At 42.5% G+C, this 22,025-nt stretch overlaps 1 protein-coding gene across 3 annotated transcripts in view; it reads right to left on the bottom strand.

Moving 5' to 3' along the window:
* PIK3CD (phosphatidylinositol-4,5-bisphosphate 3-kinase catalytic subunit delta) overlaps positions 1–22,025 on the bottom strand; it is a 93,659-nt gene that overhangs the window by 49,602 nt on the left and 22,032 nt on the right. For 2 of the 3 annotated variants that reach the window (XM_067567352.1, XM_067567354.1), the window contains exon 1: positions 5,572–5,704. The exons of the other annotated variant lie outside the window; for it this stretch is intronic. The gene's annotated coding sequence lies outside the window, so the exon portion shown is untranslated. Of the gene's footprint in view, positions 1–5,571; positions 5,705–22,025 lie in introns of those variants that run through there. 3 annotated transcript variants of the gene reach the window in all.

Below are 22,025 nucleotides of genomic sequence, written 5' to 3'. Positions count from 1 at the left end.
TGGAGATCAGGTAAAAATAATTTAGAAAAGGAAGTCTAAAGCCAAACACCATCCTGGAAGTGACACACTATTGATGGGTTTGAGAGAGGAGGCAGAGGGAATAGGTTGGAGAAGTTAACGAGAACAGCAGAAGAAAAGAAAATTAGCTGTCCAGATGGACCGAAAAGCCTGGTCTAGGAGGAAAGATTTTGTGTATTGCAGTCTAATAGATGTGTTCACAGTGAAGCGACAGAGTTCTCAGCGTTACTTGAGGAAGCATGTGTAGTAGAAAAGAGTGTAGTCCAGAGGTTAAAACAGGGGCTTAAGCAATCAGGACTCCCACATGCTAGTCCCAGTCCTGATACAGACTGAGTATGTGGCCATGGACATGTTATTTAACTCCTCTGCATATCAATTTCCCCAGAATAAAACAGAAATACCACAGTCTACCTCACAGGGATGTTGCAAGTCTTAAATGTTTGTAAAGCACTTTGAGATCCTTGGATGAAAGGCACGACAGAAATATTATTATTCCTGCTAAACTAAGCTCAACTTGGAGTTTGGCAGACTTGGTGATGATTTAAATCATCTAATTAGAGAGAGAGGATGTTTCTGAAATAAATCTTTCAATCCCTGCATAGACCATTGATAAAGCACCTCACTGGTGAAATGTGGAGGCTTCTTTCCTATTTCTAATGATACTAGGCAGGGCCCAACTTTCTCTGTTTTTGGCTCCCTCTCTCCCTAAACACACACATACACACAAGTCAAGGGAGGTACGGTTTTAAAAAGACCTTCCTCATACCCCACCAAACCACACAATTCAAACCCTAAGGCTAAGAACACAATAGGCAGTGTCTGCTGCCATTAACAACTGGGCTTTGGCAGGACAGCTCTAGTACAGGGGTTCTGAAACTGGGGGTCGGGACCCCTCAAGGGGTCACGAGGTTATTGGGGGGGGGAAGGTTGCAAGCTGTCAGCCCCTGCACATGCCATGGCTGCGACTGTCAGCCCCATGCTTGGCTGACAGCCAGAGCCCTTCAGAGCTGGGGGGCCGGAGAGCAACGGCTGCTGGCTGGGTGCTCTGAAGGCAGCACCACCACCACCAGCAGCGCAGAAGTAAGGGTGACATGGCATGGGAGGAGGTCGTCACTTTTTTGGGGGGGTTCGTCGCAGCCGGAAATATTTTCAAAGGGAGTCCTGGGGAAAAAAGTTTGAGAACCCCTGTTTGAGAACCTCTTGTTTGATACAAGGTAAGGCTGGCTACAGTTGGCCAGCCATAAAAATAAGTGACTCCTGATAGTTAAACCTTCAGGAACAGGGAAGAACTGGTTAAAGTCTTAATAGGACAAGATCCTTCCCCCTTGTGGTGCAAAACAGGAATGTGAGAGCAGTGCATGATGTGGGAGTGAGCCTCAAAGCCCTCCTTGGCCAGAAGGAAAGTCACTGTAACATGCTGAACTGAGGACAGAAAGGGGTGCAAAATTGGGGGAAGGGAAATGGGAGAGGAAATGTTTAGGGTGCTTAAAGCAACTCCACATTGAGATTTTAATGGAAAACATTTTGCAAGCATCAAATTGCAGATATTTCATCAGACCCTTTCAGACTTGCTAAAGAAACAGACTTGCCTGGAGAATAAGAGGATCCCCTGGTGGCACCAAAAATTAACAAGACTTTATGTCATATATATAGCACATACTTGTACTGAATCCTCCATATACCACTACCATCAGGAGTTCAGCACCTAGCAACTTACCAAGGATTGGAACCTACTGCATATAATTATAATCACACAAAGAATGAGAGATTAAATTGAGGTTTGACTATACTAAACAAGGAAGATCTGTAAAACAGCTGAAGTGTGACATGGGAAGTGTGATTAGGAAGCTTGGAGGGACTGAGATGTGGAAAAGTTAAAAGAGTTAAATACATTTAGGCCTTGTCTACACTATGGACAAAAGTTTTATGGACAAAAGATTTGACAGTCACGGTTGCTTGTGTTCACTGTCTCCTTCTGTCAGTGGAGGGCATTCACACTATCAGCTCTTTTGTGGACATAGTGAGCAGTGCACTGTGGGTAGCTATCCCACTGTGCAACTGCAGGCAGGGTGCTTTGGGAAGGGTTTGCAGTGCCTCACAGGACAGGCACAGCATCACATGATAAAGGTTTCTGAATCCCATGGTTTCTACTAGTTGGACAGCTGCTTTTAAACTGCCCTGTCAGCAAAGCTGACACTGCTGAACACAAACACAAGAAGCCCAGAGAAGCAGGAAGAGGGGGGAGAGTGAGTGTGTGTGCACGCGCGCGCACCACACACACACACACAGTGAGAGACAGACAGCGTGTGTTGGGGGACAGTGAGTGTGTCTGCACTCAACCTGTCTCTTTAAGTTCAGACAGCAGCACCTGGAAACAACCAATCCCAATGCAGAAATTGCTACACAGATAGCTCATAGCTGGTGTCCTCCATTTCCGCACCCCCTTCAGCAGAGACAGTTCGGTACACCCGCGGGGTGGGGGTGGAGAGAGGGACAGGAACACAGACACAGGCCTCACCTTCCTCCCTGGCTCTGCACGGCCCATCAGGAGTTACACCCCTAGGGCAGGCATGCAAGATTGCCGTTTGCTACACTGTGTGGCATGAGCTCCACGGTGAGTTAACTTGAAAACTTCCTGGGTCTCTGACAGGAGATGGGAGGAGGTGGACGGCTGGAGTTCAACCTGCTTCCCACAGCAGCACTCAGGATGGCATGCTGGCATAAGCGGGAGGCTATTTTCAGTGATATAACCTAAGGGCAATGTCTACACACATGCTTTTTCACAAAAACTTTGCTGGAAAAAGCACCTATCGTCTAGGTGGTTTTATTTTGTCAACAAAACAGGGGCAGTTTTGTCGACAAAAGGGCCATTGCGGTGTGTACACAAGGATTGTTTTGTCGACAAAACTCTCTAGTGTAGACCAGGCCTAAGCAACAACTAAGGGAGGGAGCAATCTACAAATACACAAAGGATGTAAACAAAAGGGAAAGAAAGGAATTTAACATGTAAAAAGAAAGCTATAATATGGAATACTGGCAAGAAGCTGAGAATAATTGGGCTGATTATCAGGAAAAACTGCCTGATGCCAAGGTCACATCTATCAGCTTGTCGAATAGTCTCCCAAAGCAAGTGGTAGAAACCCCATCGCTTGAGAATCTAAGGTTGAGGCTAGCAGCCCATTATACATCCAATTTTTAAATACCTCCATTAACCTCCCCCCAAAAGACACTAATCCCCCTGAAATTTCTCATGCTCTATCTCATGCCAGGATAGAATTTTGGGGGGAAGTTTAGAGAAGAGTTTTATTTCCTATGCTGGAAATGTGCCCCCAGACTAGAAAACCAGAATTTCATAATATCCTAGTAACCTGATATCATTTTTGAAAGTCAAAATAGTTGCTTACGGTATTCATATTGCAGTAGAACTTAAAGCCCCAACCAAGACTGAGGGCCTTCTATACTAGGTACTATACAAAACACATAGGAAGACACTGCCCCCAAAAAGTTTGTAATTTAATTGCAAGGTAAGATTAAGGCTGGGTGGGTTCTGTAAATCAAGTGGGGATAATAATGAGGATTTTACAGCAATAGGGAACTGTCTGCATCTCTTTTTAACTATTTACTTCCAGACTTAATCTTTGAGGTTTCTTCTGAAGTTGTGGAATTTTTATAAAGAAGATTCCTCCTACTAGAAAGCTCTTTAATCTAGCATACAAAATCACATCAAGATTCTATGGCTGGAAACTGAAACCTGACAAATTCAAATTGGAAGGGTAATTAACCATTAGAACAATTCTCCATCACTTGAAGTTCTTTAAATCAAGACAGGATATTTTACTGAAGGATGCTCCAAATCTAAAGCCATGAAATACCGAGTGAAATTCTACAGTCTGACTCGATAATTACAATGTACCCTTTCTGGATTTAAAATCTGTGAAATTTTGGGAGGGTGATAACTGGACTCCACTGAAACACACTTTAATGAAGGTTTTCATCTGGGAATTTAAAATTAGATTGGACAAAATATTAGTAAGTGTATAACAGGGATCAATCTTGAATGGGCGGAAGGTATGGGTAGGGAGAGAGAATGGGTATGAAAGGACCCAGTGGACCTTCCTCTCTGATTGTATAAATTTATGAACAGAAAAGAGATGTAAATGGTCTAGAAGAGGGAACAGAAAGAAGCTGATGGGACATAAATGAAATGGATCCAGAAAACTCAACACTGGAAAGTGAAACATGTCTGGTCCTACTGGCCCTTTCTCTTCAATGAGGCCTTTCTTCCTCCACACACCTCTTCAAAAATATAATCTTATAATGATCTGCTCTCCAGAAGTCTTGTTATAAAAAAAAAAAAAAAAAAAAAGCATTTTTTCTTTTTTTGTTTTTGTTTCTGAAGAGTATGATAAGCAAATTGTAATGCAGACTGTTTAGCAAATGTTCTTGTGGGTTAAACAGTTTAACTTATCTAAATAGGATGACTCTTTTAGGGGCAAATATTTCCCAACTGTTTCAACAAATACTATAGTAAAAACACTAACTTAAATCCAAACATCACCAGTCTGAAGCAACCATCGTCAAAGTTGTCATACACAAAACGACACACTGCTTCAAGCTTGTTTTTCCTCTTGTAACAAAAACACCTCCCGATCGCTTATGATGCTTTGGAAACAAACTCACCTCATTTCTTAATATCACATACTAATATCAGAACACAAAAACAATTGAGTTCATGAGACAGACTATAAAACACTCAAAGGAAGTAGGAGGATCTTATCGGAGAATGTTATGTCACATCCTAGAAACTGAGCACCATGTTGCTATATATTAGCTGTGAGAAATCATAACGAACATGTTGGGATATAAAAAAATCACAAGGCAAAAATATTAAATGGCTACTCCTAATAGACGGAGGGAAGCTTATTTTAAATCAGTGTCTGATTTTAACCCCATGTCTTCTCGTTCATTTTTCAAGCTGGGTCTAGAAATGGCATCCTAAACCACTAACATTTAGCAGGCTTGCACTTTCTCTAGGCACTGCTACTGAATTCTTGATGGAGTACGGACGACTATGCAGTGACGACCCAGGTAAATCTCAACCACTGCGAGTCCGCACTCAATGAAAATAAAATATTCCCCTGGGTCCAAGGAAAAGGCACATCCGTCCGACATTAAGTCGCCAAAAACGCGTCCCAAGGAGCAGGAATTCATTAGTGCACAGCTTCTAAATACAGCTTGGAGGGAGCCTCCCAGGAGGAGCCACTGTCGGCCCCGTGCTCTGGATTAGGGCTAAAGGGGCAGAGGGCCCGGGGGCTGTAAGCGCCAGGATGGAGAGCGCCAAGCACAGCGGTCAGGCAAGGTCCCACCGCCGCCCCAAGGAGCCTGGGGTGGGGAGGACAGCGGTGGGCAGGGCTGGGGCGTTGCAGAAAGGAACCCCGGTCAGGCTGGGGAGCCCTTCCTCGCTGGATGGGGTGCATGGAAGAGCGGGGCGTCGCCCAGGTTGCAGCGGGTCTGGCTGCGCCCCCCCACCGGGGAGCTCCCTCCCCCACTAACCTGACTCGCCCGGCTCCAGCGTCCATTCCTGGCCGGGCGCCCGCTCTCCCCGCCCGGCAGGAACCAGGTCCCTGAGGCTGCGCTTGCTCGTTCGCAGCCGGCGCGGCAGCAGCCGCGCGCTGCCCCTGTCCGGGGAGGGAAGAGCAGGGGGGGGGCTGGGCCCCCAGCTCGCGGCTCCTCCCAGGGACAGGGCAGAAGGAGGGACTGTCTGTAAAGTGCCCAGCCCCAGCCAGCACGTGCTCCCCGGCAAAGCCCCCCCAGCTGGCCGATGGGGAAGGGTGGCCAGGGCCCGGACCCAGCAACTGCAACACGAGCCGTGAGCCAGCCCGGACAAACCCAATGCAAACCCCCCGCCACCAGACCTAGCATCACGCTCCAGGCCACTCTGGCCTAGCAAGGAATCCCCCCGGCAAACAGAGTTCCCGGACCAGGACTCATCTTCCGCACCGTCAGCCTGGGGCTCACCCTATTGCTGCCTCGGTCGCCTTGTCAAACTCTATCAGCCTATATTTATCACCATTGCAACCTACAGCGGGATTGGGGCCCTGCTCTGCGAGGTGCAAACAGAGTGGGGACTGGCCCCTGCCTTTCAGTTAGCTTGCAGCCTAATTGCAAGTAAAATGCAACAAAGCAAGTGTGACAAACAACAGAAGGGAGCCAGAGAAATTATTCTGAAGGGCAAGTAAAACATCATCAATTTTTTCCATCATCGTCATCATGACGGTTAAAGGAGGAGGTTTTGTACCATGAAAGTTTGCAAATCTGTGCTAGAAAGTGAGGGCAATGACTGGACTGTAGATCTCAGCCTTCCAAGGCCCACATGTGAGACACAATGTAGCATAAACATCCAGAATCTCTCTCTCTCACACACACACAAAATTATTCACACAGGAAACAAATTAATGGGAGAATTCATTCCTTTACTGAAAACCGCTTTCTATAATCTCATTTATATGATTTATTTTTCTTATTGCAAGTAATTTTCAACAGTAAATTGGAGGGGACACTAAATCTGTGTGGAAAGCAGGTAACTTTGGGACTAAAATGAGTGCCATCCATCAAAAATGAGATACACTTGAGAGCTTTATGATAGATACGTACTGTAGCTACTGTTTGATAACAGCCCTTTGCATTTAGGCAGTGCCTTCTGTTCAAGCATAACTTGAATGAATCAAGCCCCAGAACTCGCTCTGAGGTTGTCATTATCTCCATTTTACAGATGGAGAAACTGAGGCACAAACAGATAGTGGCTTTAGGGAGAGATTTTCAAGGACACAGTCTTTCCTTTTCAAGTGCACTGTGTTTCATGTCAATTAGACGGTAAACTCCATTAATTTTCAGTCAGTTAGTAACCTAAATGCCATGTGTGTACTTGAAAATTTCTCCCTCTTACCACATCAAAACATTTGTTTAACAGGTTGGGTGTTAAGTAATAAATAGCCAGCAATAAAACCCCGATTTCCTGATTCCTGTTTCCTTGCTTAGCTCCTAAATGACCTACCTTTTTCTCCTACTCTTTTTATTGTTTGTTTCTATTTATTTTACGATAGTTGATCAGAGTAAAAGGAGAATAATTTTGTTATACATTTTAGTGTATTATCCCAAACTCACTGCTCCCAACTCTTGTGATTTTACCATGAATCACATATTCGATGTTTTTCTTAAAGACCCACACTCCTGGAGGTTTGCAACCAAGCAAGAATCCCCAAATTATTTTTTTTAAATATCATTTTTTAACATATGGGGTTGGCAATACTGAAACCTTAACATGAGTACAAAATGTTACTATTGATCATAGTTAGATAGAACATCTTGTTTTTAATGTTGTTTAAATCCAGATATCACATTTTATTCTGACCTTTTTAAATTCTGAGCCTCTGTTTTAAACCATAGGCCTGGACATATGTTGAGATATTTTTAACAGACTGTTTACAGGAATTCTGGTTTCTCTTCTGCTTTTTTGTAACAGCTTTTCCATTCATTATCTTTGCATGTTGCCATGTACTGCTGCACATGTGATAACATGGGGTTACAACAGTACATGGTAACAACAAAACACTTGTCAGTAGGGCCTATATGAAACTGGACAAAGAAAACTGGGCTGTAAGAGACAGGGGAGATGAAGGAGAAAAAAACCCAAAGAACAGTTATGGTCCCACAAGGTTAAGGACCTGAGAACTCCAGGCCAGCAAGAGAAAGCAGTGGTAAGTATTTGGTTTGCTCTATATTCTGTATTTCTCCAGCAGCTCAAGAGTTAATTCTTTTATAGAGACCAAAAGAATACTTAGGGTTTCAGAAAAGGTATAGAAGACATGGTCTGTTGCCCCCAGAGAATTTACAAGCTAAGTTTTACAAAGATGACATAGTAAGTGAGGGTAACAAATCAGCAGGAAGGGAATGTGATGTGAAAGGATCATGTAGTTACTTTGTACATACACATAGTCTAAGCCAAGTCCATCTAGCTACTGTGTTTCTGTTTATTAGAAATCCCTGAAAACAAACAATCATACATAGTTGCAACTACTGTTCAAGCCTACACCTGTGTTTAACTGATTAATCTGGAGACTGAACAGGTGTGAAAGAAGTGTGGTAGTTTCTAAACTGGAAACAAAATGTATTTTATATACACATATCCACAAGTGAGGACGTTAAAAGCAAAACCCAAAGACCCACCTTTTTTTGTGAGTAACATTAAAGACACAATTTGTTTGCCTGACTGGGTTTTATGATAGAAGAAGTTACTGGGGTAGGCCAGGAACAAAGGATTAATGAAAACCCTCCAACTCATGCCATTGTTGGCCCATATTGAAAGAGTCCTTAGCCTGAGTCCTTCTGGTGTAAACAGAGACCAGAGCTCAGCGGCCTCAACACACAGAAAATAAAACAAAGTATTACGGTAGGATCATGGACTGCTGCTGCACAACTACCAAAGTCAAATCGAGAGGAATATTTTCAAGGCAGAAGACACTGATCTTGTGACTATGTGTGGGTATGACTATTTGTACTACACCCTCCTCTTTGAATTCGTCCTCCTCTTACACCAAATGTAGTTCAAGACTCTTGTTTTAACCTTCAAGGCCTTTTATAGCTCTGGCCCTCCATACTCATACTCATACCCATACTCATGAGTTTCTTTTTACATTGCCCCCTACCCTTTCTGTTCCAAACAACGCCAGTCATAACCACCTGCTTGTCTGCTTTTCCTGCAACACCCTTTATGCACAGACCATGTTCTGTTAACTGATCCATACAGCTACTAACCTGCCCTCCTTCAAATCCCTTTTCAAGACCAATTTCTTCTGTGAAGCCTACAACAAACTCATCCAATGTTTAATGGTTAGACGAGGCAGGTAGAGGGCAGCTGAAGAACGTTATTAAAACCCAGTTCCAGGGACTGTTAGCAAGCAAGAAAGCTCTTAAGTGCTATGGTGGGACATGGGGAGAGAAAAGACATACAGGCTCCCAGAGCCCAACCACTATAGAGCTTTACAATACTATCACATATAGCTTTATTGATAACCCGTACCTACAACTGCCAGTGCCAAAGCTCCAATAGCAGGATTAAAAATAAAAAAGGCCACATTTAATTGCACCACAAAGCTAAGAGGAAGCCAAAACATTCTTAGGAGAATTGCTACTATTTTTTCCATGTGGTTAACATCATTAAACAGGCAACCATATCCTGCATCAGCTATAATTTCTAATGAGTCTGCTAGGGTAGCTGGATCCTGCTCTAATTTAAGCATTATAGAAGAGCTGGGTAAAAAACAAATAATCATTTATTACTATTGAAGTCAAAGAGTGGTTTTGCCAGTGGATTCGTAGCAGGATCAGGGCTTGTGTAGCGTGAGCAGGAGGTCAGACTAGATATTCATGATGGTCCCTTCTGACCTTAAAATATATTACAATAATGCAATCTGGAAGTCATAGAGGCAAGACACACCACTGCCTTGCCAGTGTCAGAGCTCACCTCTCAGAGTACAAACACACAAAAGATAAGATCCTTCTTCAAAGGAGCTTTCAGCCAGTCAATGGATAGTGCCCCAGTACTGATACTTTAAGCTATGATGACTGTTATTCCAGGCTCTATTTTCCCACCTTGATGACAATCTCTGCAATGGAGTCTAGTGCCACACTGTTGCCTTTTGCATCCATTATTCATTTGGAGCAGCCCAGGCTCTCTCCTGGGTCAGGACTTTACTTTGTTCTTCGATAACAGATGTTAGGGGGGAGTAATAGTTAGCAGTTTTCATTCTCAGCCTGCTATGAACATACATTCTCACATTTAAGGCTTCCCTATTCTCCACCTCTAAGCAACTAAAGTGCCAGAACAGAGCAGTCCAATGAGGATTTTACAGGCAGCTTCATATTCAAACTTTTTCAAACAGTCCCTGCAGAGAGAAGTAAGGAGGTGGAGCTAATTTAATCCCACCTCCAACCCACCCTCACCTCCCAAACCAGACTAAATCTAATGGTACAAGAAAAAATTATTACTGGGACTGAACCAGAACCCATATCCAAACTCTCCTGAACGTTGGGGAAGTTCAGATCTGGCTCCAAAATTTTAATTTAAAACCCATTATTATAATGTATATACACAGCATCAACAGCCTGGTTAGACATTAGTGACAGCACACATAACAAATCGGAGGCATCATCAGAACAAACAGCTCATTGGCTGATTATATCCCCAAAAGCAAAACACTTACCAACCAACTACCAAAAGCTGCAGGCTTTACAAGTTAACCCTTTCACGGGTGAGGGTGTCCACAATCAGCATTACACCAATATGCAAGTAATTTAAAAAAAAAAAACCCACAAATCCCAAAGAGACTAAATTCTGCCCTTTGTCTAGCATCAGCACTGTGATAGATCCAACTTAATCTGGCAAAATACTTGATAAAGAAATATATACATTTTGCTGCATGTGATAATTTTGTATTGTATGACTAAAAATACCTAACACTTTTCCTTCACAGCTCTCAAAGTACTTTAAAAAGTGAATAAGCATTGTAACCTTCTCCTACACACCCTTTTTTTAAATAGAGGGGGAAATTAAGGCACAAAGAAATGACTTGCACAAAATCATAGAGACAGACAGCGGAAAAGTAAGAAATAGAACCCAATCTGATGCCCCAACCACAGAGTTATGGTTCCTGTTTTGTTTTACAGTGGTATAAATCCCTTGTACTGAGGAGTAGTGGTGAAATTAAACAAAACTGAACCAAAACACGCAACTAATAGATTCAGGGAGGTGAATAATTAGGGTGGTGCATTGAGGAGGCAATGGAATGAGCTGGAATGCATTACTGGAAGGAATTTAAAAGCTGTAGACTAATGATCACTTAAGAGAGGAATTTGAGAGCAAGGAGAAGGAAGATCTGTAGTCCTTAGGGTAATGCCAGTTACCACCTGAAAGAGTGAAGATAGGAGGAGAGGAGAAGCTCACTGTAAAGGATACCAGGGTTAAGTGATGTGAACAGAAGGAAAGAAGAGATCTGCTTTGGGAAGCATGGAAGCTGGGTGCTAATCTGCAGTACAAGGCTTCCAATTAATTGTATTTTAAAGGATTCTCTCTTCTTGCTGAAAAATCTTAATTCCAGTTAAAGCAATGGGGGGAGGTGCAAGGGAAAAGGAAGAGAACATGAGAATTGCCATACTGGGTCAGACCAATGGTCAGTCTAACCCAGTATCCTGTCTTCCAACAGTGGCCAATGCCAGGTGCTTCAGAGGGAATGAATAGAACAGGTAATCATCAAGTGATCCATCCCATCAGCCATTCCCAGCTTCTGGCAAACAGCAATTCCTACCTATCTTGGCTAATAGCCATTGATGAGAATTCACTGTGGTACATTCTCAAAGGGAAATGAACTTCTGGCCTCTGTGGATGGACCAAGGAACAAAAGGTGATACCAAAAGGTGCATCTCACACTTACTGCAGTCAGAGAACAGTCAGGGGACCATGAGGAATGACAGGAATAAGGACGTAAAGGTCATAAGCACAACTGCCACCTTTACTTGAGGGCTGATAACTATTCTGCAGCTGGGAGGATGGTAAGAACCGGCATTCAGTATTTTATTCTGGATTCCATTCTTAGCTACATTGCTCTGTTCTTCTCTGCAGCGGAGTCAGAGCACCATCACTGCTGTTTGCTCATCTAGGAAGCATGTACACAGAAGCTGGTATTCAGTTCTTTACGTTCCTCTGTGTTTACTCTTGGGTGACCTTCCCAAGATGGAGATGTATTGGAGGCCATCATGACAAAAAAAAATTTTTTTAAATTGGTGGTTATTGCACAGACCAGACTTGGGATCAGTTGGTGGTCTCACTAGCTTCTGTGCTAGTTTATAATTTTACCCAGGGGGAGGATGCCAGGAGCTCCAGAGAAGACTATAAGATGACAAGGCCTTGATGGACTTTTTTGTTCATTCACCAGACACACATCAAAAGGGAAATAAAGGAAAGGAATCTTCCCTGATCTCTGTAGGAAGTGAATGAAGAAGTTTGGGGGAAAACTCGAGAACAGCAGCAGCTGGTCAACACAGGATGCTGGCTGTAATAGAACAAAACCTATATCCACTGGAAGGCATACAGCATACACCACCAGCACACATATTGGGAAGGAGACAGCATGAGCTTCCAATGACCTTGGGTAGACGACGCCTCATCTAAGAGGCATCCCTGTTTTGAAACACATGCTGAAATAAACTGGTTTTAGAAATGGCGGAAGAAGGAAGGGGAAGTCAAGAAAAATACCTTATCTGTCTCAAGCACAGAATGGCACATTTTAGTGTTTATTCCCACTGTTCAATTTGTGTGGCTATACACCTAGATGGTGGACATTGTGGATTTAAAGAGACTGCACAACTTACCCCAGCAACATAACCAAAAGAAAAATAAATAGTGAGAACTGACCTGAATTAGCTGCAACAGGACAGTCAAGATTCCTATCTTATTGATCACTAGTGATAGCACAGGGCTTCTAAAGTTTCTTTTTTAAACGCCCCAGACTTGTTGGATTAGTAAACTGAGAAAGGAACCATCAGGCCTCATGTGATACCTCTTTGAATGAAACTTAGAGCTGGTTTCTTCAGCAGGGTTTCAGAGTGAGTGTGTCAAAGTATATCGTTAAAGGAAAAAATAAACTGAATTCTGCATTGATTTTTCACACAGTGCAACGCTCCAGAGCACAAAGTGGAATTTATTAGCCACGTGTTTAAAAAAAAAAAAAAAGGGGGGGGGGGGTGCGGAAAAGCCACTGACCCAGTTCTGTTGATATATTGAGACACCAACAGTGTCAAGGATAAGTGTCAGTTATTCACTTCTAAAACAAGCGGCAAAACAGTTTACAAAATAAACCACATTTTTTTTTAAAAGGAGGGGACTGGGAGTTATGAACTCATGGGTTCTAATCCCAGTACTGACATGGACACACTGTGACCTGGGCAAATCATTTTGCCTGCTTGTGCCTCAGTTTCCCCATATGCAAAATAGGAATGAAATTACTTCCAAATCTCACAGGGTTTTTTGTAAATCAATGTCTATACAGTAATCTGAGATCCTCAAAGTGTAGCACTATAGTAATGAAAGCATTAGTAAACAAACACAAAATATTGTTAATTTCTTTATCCCTTTAAAAATTGTACCAATCCCCTCCCCGCCCCATCCCGCCCCAAATATATGAAAGTCAGGAATGCTTTTCACACACTCACCTTTCTTTTGAGATGCAAGTACTAAATAGAAGTTAACGAGCATTAACAGATGCCACAACTTTCCTTTCATTTGTTTGCAATCCAAATTTCTTGGGGAGTATTTTTTGCAGAATGTAAGTGACCCGTAAAACCACAAATTTCCATCATGAGCTGCAACTGCCTGTTGAAACAAACCAAGGTATTTATTCTTAAAATGACTGTTGGAGGATTATACGACCCTTGTCTGATATCAGAAGGGATCCAATCATCATGTATTCAATTGAAGTCAAGGGAGTCTTGGGTACACAAGGAATGAGAGAGTGGGTCCCCAAATTTAAAGCTGGGGCTTTAGAGAGAGTTTGGCTTGTGTTTCAATGCTTAAATTGCCCTTGGACCTCCTAGCTCTGGAATTTTGGGGGTCCTTATTAACTGTTTCCATTAAGGTTCAGATCTTGCAAGCTGCTTTGTGTGGGTGGACCTTGTTATGCACAGAGCCCTATTAAAGCCATGCCAGTGCAGGTTTCCTTCTACATAGGACAGTTTGCAGGATTGGGGCTTACAGGGCCAGGGGAAGGTTGCTTGCTTTGGATTATTAATTTTTATTTAAAGTTCAAAGTGTTTTATGATGAATATTTGAAGCAAAGAACCACACCCACTCTGTAACAAACAAACCAAACCAAACCAGAAACTACACACAGTTGCACATGAATGGACAGATGATAGTGACAAAGGTTACGAGAAGTTTTACCGCCACCTGAAAAACCGCTTATAATCAGAAACAAGCAGCAAAGGCCATTGCATGAGTCACTGATGCCAAAGGGCTGAGGGAGAAGAGATAGTTATGTGAAAAGACATTTTTTTTTTAAATGAAAGTCTTTGGGCAACAAGAAAATTGTTATTTTTAGCTATTAAAAGGCTGAAATTTCCATTGGTGAACCAGGGGAATTTCCACCTGAGACAAATTAATGAAGAGGCACATGTTTACAAAGCAGCTGGGAAAACTGCAACTTTTGTCCCAGGGGGCTGTGTTGGGAGGAAAGGGAACCATCTTTGGTAGCAGAAAACGGTGAGATTTTGTACGAAAACTTAGGTCCAATAATACAAGTTTGTTTACAAAAATAAAAACTGCAACGATATTGTTAAAAAATGACCGGCATAGTTTAAGCCAGAGTGGAAGCACGGAACTCACAAATATGATCACTACTTAGATTTATTACTCTATGTTCTTTATAATGCAGTAGTGCCCAATGGCTTTAACCAGGTCGGGGCACTTTGTGCTCGGCACAAACATATAGTGAATGACATTCCTTGTCTCAAAGAGCTTTCACCAGCTCTCTTCCTGACCCCTTCTGTGACTTTGGACAATTCACAAACTCGTTATTGCAGTTTCCCCATTTGTGCAGTGGGTATGACAGTACGTAACCATCTCACAGCAGTTTTAAGAGGAAGGTCAGTAATGTTTGTAAAGTGCTTTGGAAATTAAAATTGCTCCTATCGGTATTTAAGTGCTTAATATGATTTACACAGCTCTTTTGCCCCACCCCAGTAATGACATGATTAGTTCGGACTGGTAGAAATAACAAGACAATATTTTTTTCCTCTCACCCAATCTAAGTACCTTTATTCCCTCTTCACCTCGCCCCCCCCCCCTTTTTTTTGGTTTAGTCTAAACAAAATAGTTGCTATATTTAGGAACAGCTTTTCTGACATCCTGGTAAATATTTATTTGCAAGAAAAAAATTAAAGAGAAGGGACAATGTAGCAAGGGTTAAAGAAACATTGAAAACTAACAGGCTCTAAAATCAGGTGCCCACAATCCAAAATTAGGGGTGAAGGATCCCTTTCTAGGTACCGTAGGCTCAGATTCCTCCCCTGTAACAACAGGGACTGGTTACAATGTTATAATCTGAAATAAATATTCTCCACATTCCTGATCTGAGGTTCTAAGCTGTTTGTTGAATGGAACAAACCAAGAATAAAACCACAGAGCTGTTTTAGTCAGGGTCACTAGCCTCATGCGCCTATCTTCATATGACTGCTGTAATCAACAATTAACTCCAAATTTAATTATAACTTCCCCCAAGCTCTTGAAAAGAGCCTTGAAGGCTTTCTGGTTTGAGCCTGTGAACCCTTGCTCAGCACCAGATTAGCAGGTGATAGCCTGCTGCGTTATTAGACAAGGTAACAAGGGAGACCTGTCAACAAAATGAACTGCTTCTTAACACGTACAGGGCCTGAATATATTCCTGTAGTTAATTACAATGGCGATGGGGTGGCAAGCTCAGGGCATAGGACTTTTGGCTGACTGGGTTCTTTCCTTTGACCCCGAATGGCCACACACCCCAACACACAGGACATCAAGTCCATGCCCACAATAATACAGAGCCATTCCCTATATTAGAAGCAGATTATAAAGTGCTACCTACAAAATGTGTGTGTGAAAGAGAGTCTCTTTCTCCCACACACAACAGATGTGGAAACCATACAAACTATCAAACTAAACCATACAGGAGATGCCTGTTAAATAGAAGCATTGTATCTAAAATATTTCAAAAGCCATCCCTACACATGTACCTAACCATATCCTTTTGGGCCAAGTGGAATTTTTAATATCAATAGTTTACAAAGAAGTTTCCTTCTCTTTGCAATGTTAGAACTCAGTGCTATAAATAAGGCAAATTTCTGAGAATAATGTATCATGTCACCCTTTGCAGACTAATATGTTCACAGACTGCACTTCTTTCTGTGTGGATAACATAATATATATGCCCCTTACCTAGGGATTGCCCTCCCAAACCCAGTTTGCCAAGCCCACCATCCTCTCTCCATTCAAATCACTCCTTATAACTTGTTTCTTACATAATGCCCACAAAAAGTAATTTAACAATTTTTAAAACTTCTAATTCTCTTTCTCCTCTGAGCTGTCCCATGAGTCATGTTGTCTGTCTGTCTGTTTTTTAGGCCCCGATTTAGGAAAGCACTTATGCATATGCTTAAATTTAAGCCCAGGAGGAGTCCCATTGAAATCAGTGGGACTTCACTTAAAGCATATGCTTAAGCTAAATCAAAAGTTATCCACCCATATAGGACAGTTGTGCCAATCGCTAAATCGGTTTTAGTGACATTGGTGCAATTTCTGTGTGTAGAGTGTGCCTTAGAATGTAAATTGCTTGAGGCAGGAGCTATGTTCATGTTTGTCTCTTGTATACCACTGAACGCATTGTTGGAACTTAAACAGTAAATAATAAATAAATATTTTTATAATACAGCACTCACTGATAGCAAACTTATCGATCACATTCACATACCAACTTCTGTGGTATAATCCTCATTTTCACCACATAAGGGCTTGATCTACACACAATGTTGCGCCAGCATAACTAAAAGGGTTTTAAATTCATTCTTTTTGTTATTTTGGTGCACCTCTCTCTCTGGGCACTCATTTCAGAATGCTGACAAATAAAATCAGAGCAGCACACTTTTATTCTGGAAAACAAGTGTCTACACATATATTTGCAGAGAGATATTAAAAGTTGTGAATTACAACCAACGTTATTATTTCGGTTCAACTTTGAGAGTAGACTGTCCCTGATAATTCTTTAACTTACCTTTTCATCTGAAAATATCCATGCCTGGTCCCAGAGCAAGTGACTGAAGTTTGAGGAAAATACCTTCAACTAAACTTTTTTCCCACTTTAAATAAAATGAATGACACAGTATAACTACCCTCACATGTACACCTTCACATATCCTGCTAAGCCATCACTTGTCTGAACAGTTGTAGTGTTCTAAGAGTCAATTTCATTCAACTATTTCCTCTGTGTCCTCATTAGCCTGGACAAGTATAGTAGGTGGCAACTCCTGTTTCTTCTATACATATGCTTTAAACAAAAATCACATTCCAAGACTAAGTGATTAGATGTTCTCTTTCACTTAGGATAATGGTTCTCAACCAGGGGTACACAGAGGTCTTCCAACCGGTACTTCAACTCATCTAGATATTTGCCTACTTTTACAACAGGCTACACAAAAAGCACTAGCGAATTCAGTACAAACTAAAATTTCATACAGACCATGACTTGTTTATACTGCTCTATACACTACACACTGAAATTTAAGTATAATATTTATATTCCAATTGATTTGTTTTATAATTATATGATAAAAATAAGAAAGTAAGCAATTTTTCAGTAACAGAGTGCTGTGACACACCTGTATTTTTATGTCTGATTTTGTAAGCAAATAGTTTTTAAGTGAGGTGAAACTTGGGGTACGCAAGACAAATCAGACACCTGAAATGGGTACAAGTAGTTTGGAAAGGTTGAGAACCACTGACCTAGGACACCTGGAAGCTGCCTCTCCAACCCATCGCTACTGGAGGTGACTTCTGCAATGTTACAGAGGTTTAAAGTTCAGCTCTGCCCAACTACTGAAAAAGAAGCAGCATCTTACAGGTGCAGCAGTAAAGTGCAGGCAGTACATGCATTAAACACTCAGCAAGTTCATAACTGTTGACAACCTGAGCTTGCATTTCCTATTTTGTTTCCTTGGTACCTGGCAACAGGAAAAAACAACTTTTGCTCCTCTCCCACAACCCACTCTCAGGTCTGTGTTTAGAAGGGATGGTGAAATAAGCTCAATGAGCTGCAGAATTTTGGGGGTTAGTGGGATTGTCTTTTTCCAGAGCAATATTGGGTAAAAAGAGAAAAGGACAAAATCCTTTCCTTACATGGTGCTGTGTAACAGGGAAGGAGGCAATACCAGCTGCACATGCATTACCAGAGCAGCCTGAGAGCATGGGGAATGATGGCTCAGGCTGGCTAGCCTAGCAGTGCTGTAGACACTCAATGCACAGGATCGGGCAGGGGAGACCAGAGTTCTAGTCTTTGTTAGGCCATTGAGTTCTTGTGTGAGTGGAACAGCTCATTTAGGGGGAGATTTTCAAAGGGAGGAATAGAAACTGGGGGGCACTTCACTTCCTCAAGCTCCTTTGAAAATCCCAACCTCAACCTCTCTGTGCCTCAGTTTCCTTGTCTGTTAAAGGGGAATGTGTTAATACAAGAATGCCTAACAAATGAAGCTGAAGTCCCATCAGCATAGAGGATAAAGGGACAGCTGGCAGAGGGGTCTATGTTAGTGCTCTGGCTTTTGGAACTCACTCCTGACCACACCTAAGCAGCTGGATGGCCTAGTGGTAAGGCTCTTGCCTTGAGGGCCTGAATTCAAATCCCTGCGGTGCTATACTTGGGTGATTGAAAAGTAAAAATGTAGACAGGCCTGATCTAGGGGATTAGGCCCTGAACGCAGAGTCACAAGACCTTGAGTGTTCTGTTCCTGCCTCCATCACTGACCAGCTGAGTGACCTTGGACACGTCACCCGCCTCTGTGCATAACTTAAGTTTATGCCTAGGGCCATGCTGGATTGACTGAACCCAGTCTCCTGTGATCTCAGAAACTAAACTGTTCTGGGCCTGGCTAGCACTTGGCTGGGAGACCACCTGAGAACCCCAGGTGCTGTATTTTTTCCCTGAGGTATACTTGGCGCTGCCTCAACACAGGGGATTGCACTAGATAACCTCTTGAGGTCCCTTCCAGCCCTCCATTTCTACAATTCTGTCTCTCTGACAGCCTTCAGGGTATGCCTTGCGCCTGAGGAGATGGCTGCTGGGTAAGAATGGTGTGAGAATGATGTAGGGAGGATGACTAATTTGTATCATTATTATAGCAAAATGTGCTAATGTTATAAGTCATTGATGCATAAGAACTCAGGATGAGTTGGGCGTTGGACTAGATGACCTCCTGAGGTCTCTTCCAACCCTAATCTTCTATGAAACTCCACTGAAAGAGTCAATTACCTCCTGCACTAAAATACACCCAGACAGTTGTTAAGAGGTCTGTATACGGTGATGGATTTGGAGTAGCTCTGTAATAATTTATGAATGCTGTATGTTGACCAGGTTATTGGGATGTTTTCTATACAAATATATTGGTTTAGTTTAATAGGGGGCTGTAAGAAAAAACAAAGGAAGGGAAAAAATGGCTCCAGACAAGTCTCCTCTCTGCAAACATGTGGGGGTTGTTAAAAGATAAAGCCAGGCCAGGAAAAGGCCCGAGGAACAGAATGTCCAAAGGAGTATAGCAGTTTAAAAAGGAACGGTCAGTGGGGAGTTGTGGGGGAGAACCTGACTGACACACAGGCATCTGCTGAGGTGTCTGAAGAAGGTAGGCCAGCCCCAGTTGCTATCCAGCAATCGTAAGACTTTAGGTAAGGTAGATGTGTTAGTTGTTTTCAAATCTTTCTCTGTCTAGCGCTTTGTTCCTACTGTTAAAATAGATAATATTTGGGTTTTAAGAAGGCTGTCTGATCCCTGGATACCGCTGGACGCAGATTCCCACAGGAAAGAACAGCAGGTGCACGCAACCAGTCGGATCTGCTGGGGAAGTACGAGGGATACACCAGGTCCTGGTCCAGTTGTGGGAGAATTGCGGAATTCTGCCCCAGAATAAATAAAGGCCTGGAGCCTGACTCCTGAGAGGGTGCACAAAAGGGGACATGGTTGCAGACAGCCCTGTACCTAGCACTCTCCTTTGCTTAGATGAACAGTCACAGCTTTTCTGAGGTTATTTTATGCTGCAGAGCAGTCACACAAAAAAGGTTCAGTGCTTAGGCTCATCTTTCCAGAGCATGTGGTCCAAGATGAGCTGTTTTGCACTCCAGCATTCCCCAGATGAAATACAGGCAAGAAAAGGGAAAAGAAAGGAGAACGTCCAATACAGACAGCCTTGTCTACACAAGAAAAATCTTACCAATTTAATCAATAATTTTAGCAAGTGATTTAGTTAAAATCACTGAAACCCTCCTGCCTGAGCATATGGTGGGCACTAAACACTACAGCTGGTCAGAAAACGCTTTCATCACCTTCCTCCTGTGGAAAATGTTGACTTTTCATTGCAAAACCAAAACCTGAAAAACTTCAGCCAACATTTTTTTTCAGTGTTAGCTGATTTTGGGGGCTTTTCAGAAGCTTTTGACTGAAAACCAAAAAGCTTTTGGCTGACAAAAAATGGTTTTCAGATTAAAATAGTTGGTTCTCATGTTTTGGGGCATTCTGACATTAAAAAAAACGGCCAAAAAACAAAACACCTGTTTAGGGAAAGCATACACTCTCTGAGAAAATGTTTGTTTAGTAAAAAAACAATTTTCCAATAGAAAAAAAACTGAGACAGAAATTTTCCACCACCCATACTACTCTCCCCACCCACCTCCCATACATCAATCATAGTAAGCAGAGATGGAGACACATTGCAAAATTCACTTGCAGATTTTGAACCACTTCAGCATCTAGTATTTTCTGGTCTAGGGTTTTGATTTGGGCTCCACTCTAAGATACAAGGAGAGAAGGCCACATAAGTACCTAGACGGAATAAACTAATTTGCAGGAGAGCTGGGTACTGAGAAAGTCGATAAGAGATGGAGTCAATTGTTAGCAATCAGGTCTCAGGCTCCAGATCTTGGAAAAGATTAATAAAGACTTAATAATAAGGATAAAGGGAATAGAAAGAACCAACCTCATCTTCCCTGTACTAAATTCCAATGCTGACGGCAGATTAATACCTCCTCCCCAACATCCCACCTCAGCCCAATGTCTCCTCTCTGCTCAGAGATTTGGAGCCTCAGCACCCCAGCAGCAGAAGATTTAACTCCAGAGGAGACCTCTCAATCTGTTTTAAACAAAGCAGCATGCTGGTTAGTGCCTGTGGCTCCCTACTGCCCTCTGCTGGATGAAACATCAGGCAAGCTCATCTCTATGCCATAAGCCCTAATACGGCTCCAGGTAATGGGGATTCTCCCTCAGCCCAAGTTGTAAAGGCTTGTACTTTGGGAATAGTACAACTCCAGTTGTCACCATTAAGTGGTGCATGGCCACAGCGTTCAGTAGAGCAATGTCTAGATCCTAGGCAATGTTATAACAGTAAAAAAAAAAGCAACGCTTAGAGATCAAAGCAGCCTGAGATGCCATAGATGTCTGTCTTCTATATGAGGTGTAGCTAAAGGCCTCAGGGAAGTTTGTGAGTCTCTCCAGGCAGCAAAGATATGACATGACATCTTGAAGGTGTCCCCTGTGAGAGTGTTTCCTCTCCACTGCGCTGACCACACACCCACCCACTTGCTAATCTCTCAGGGTTACTTCAGGACACTCTGAGGAAGTGAGATACTCACCCAACTGTGTAAAGAAGAGTTTGCAAAAAAACAGATGCATTAAAAAACATAGCCAGCTCATACACCTGTGATTATTATGTGGCAAAAGCAAAGAACTTCAAGACCCTTTTTGACACTAAAAACATAACTTGCCTCCTTCTCAGACTTCTCTTTTTAAGAGAAGCACATTGCTCTCTGTGCTTTTTCCCAGCCCGTCAGATGTGTTTTTCTTGATCATTCAGAAGCATCTGTTCTGGAGCCAGATGTCTCTCTGCCTCTGGCATAAAACTTCTCCTGATGCCACAGGGGTCTTTAGAGAGACAAAGATGGGTCCTTCCAGTCCTAAAGAAAAGCTCTGTGTAGCACGAAAGCTTGTCTCTCTCACCAACAGAAGTTGGTCCAATAAAAGATATTCCCTTATCCACCTTGTCTCTCTAATATCCTGAGATCAACATGACTACAACACTGCACACAACATATGGGTCTTTAACATCCTGTCACTGTTGAATCTAGATGCAGTATCTATGGAGAGACCATTCTGTACCAATGGTCCATGCTCTCT

Source organism: Emydura macquarii, unplaced genomic scaffold (genome assembly GCF_026122565.2).
Source record: "Emydura macquarii macquarii isolate MOO-44397 ecotype Brisbane River unplaced genomic scaffold, CSIRO-AGI_Emac_v2 contig_2768, whole genome shotgun sequence".
NCBI lineage: Eukaryota > Metazoa > Chordata > Testudines > Chelidae > Emydura > Emydura macquarii.
Note: the sequence above shows the minus strand (reverse complement) of the source record. Positions and strands in the feature narration are given on the sequence as shown.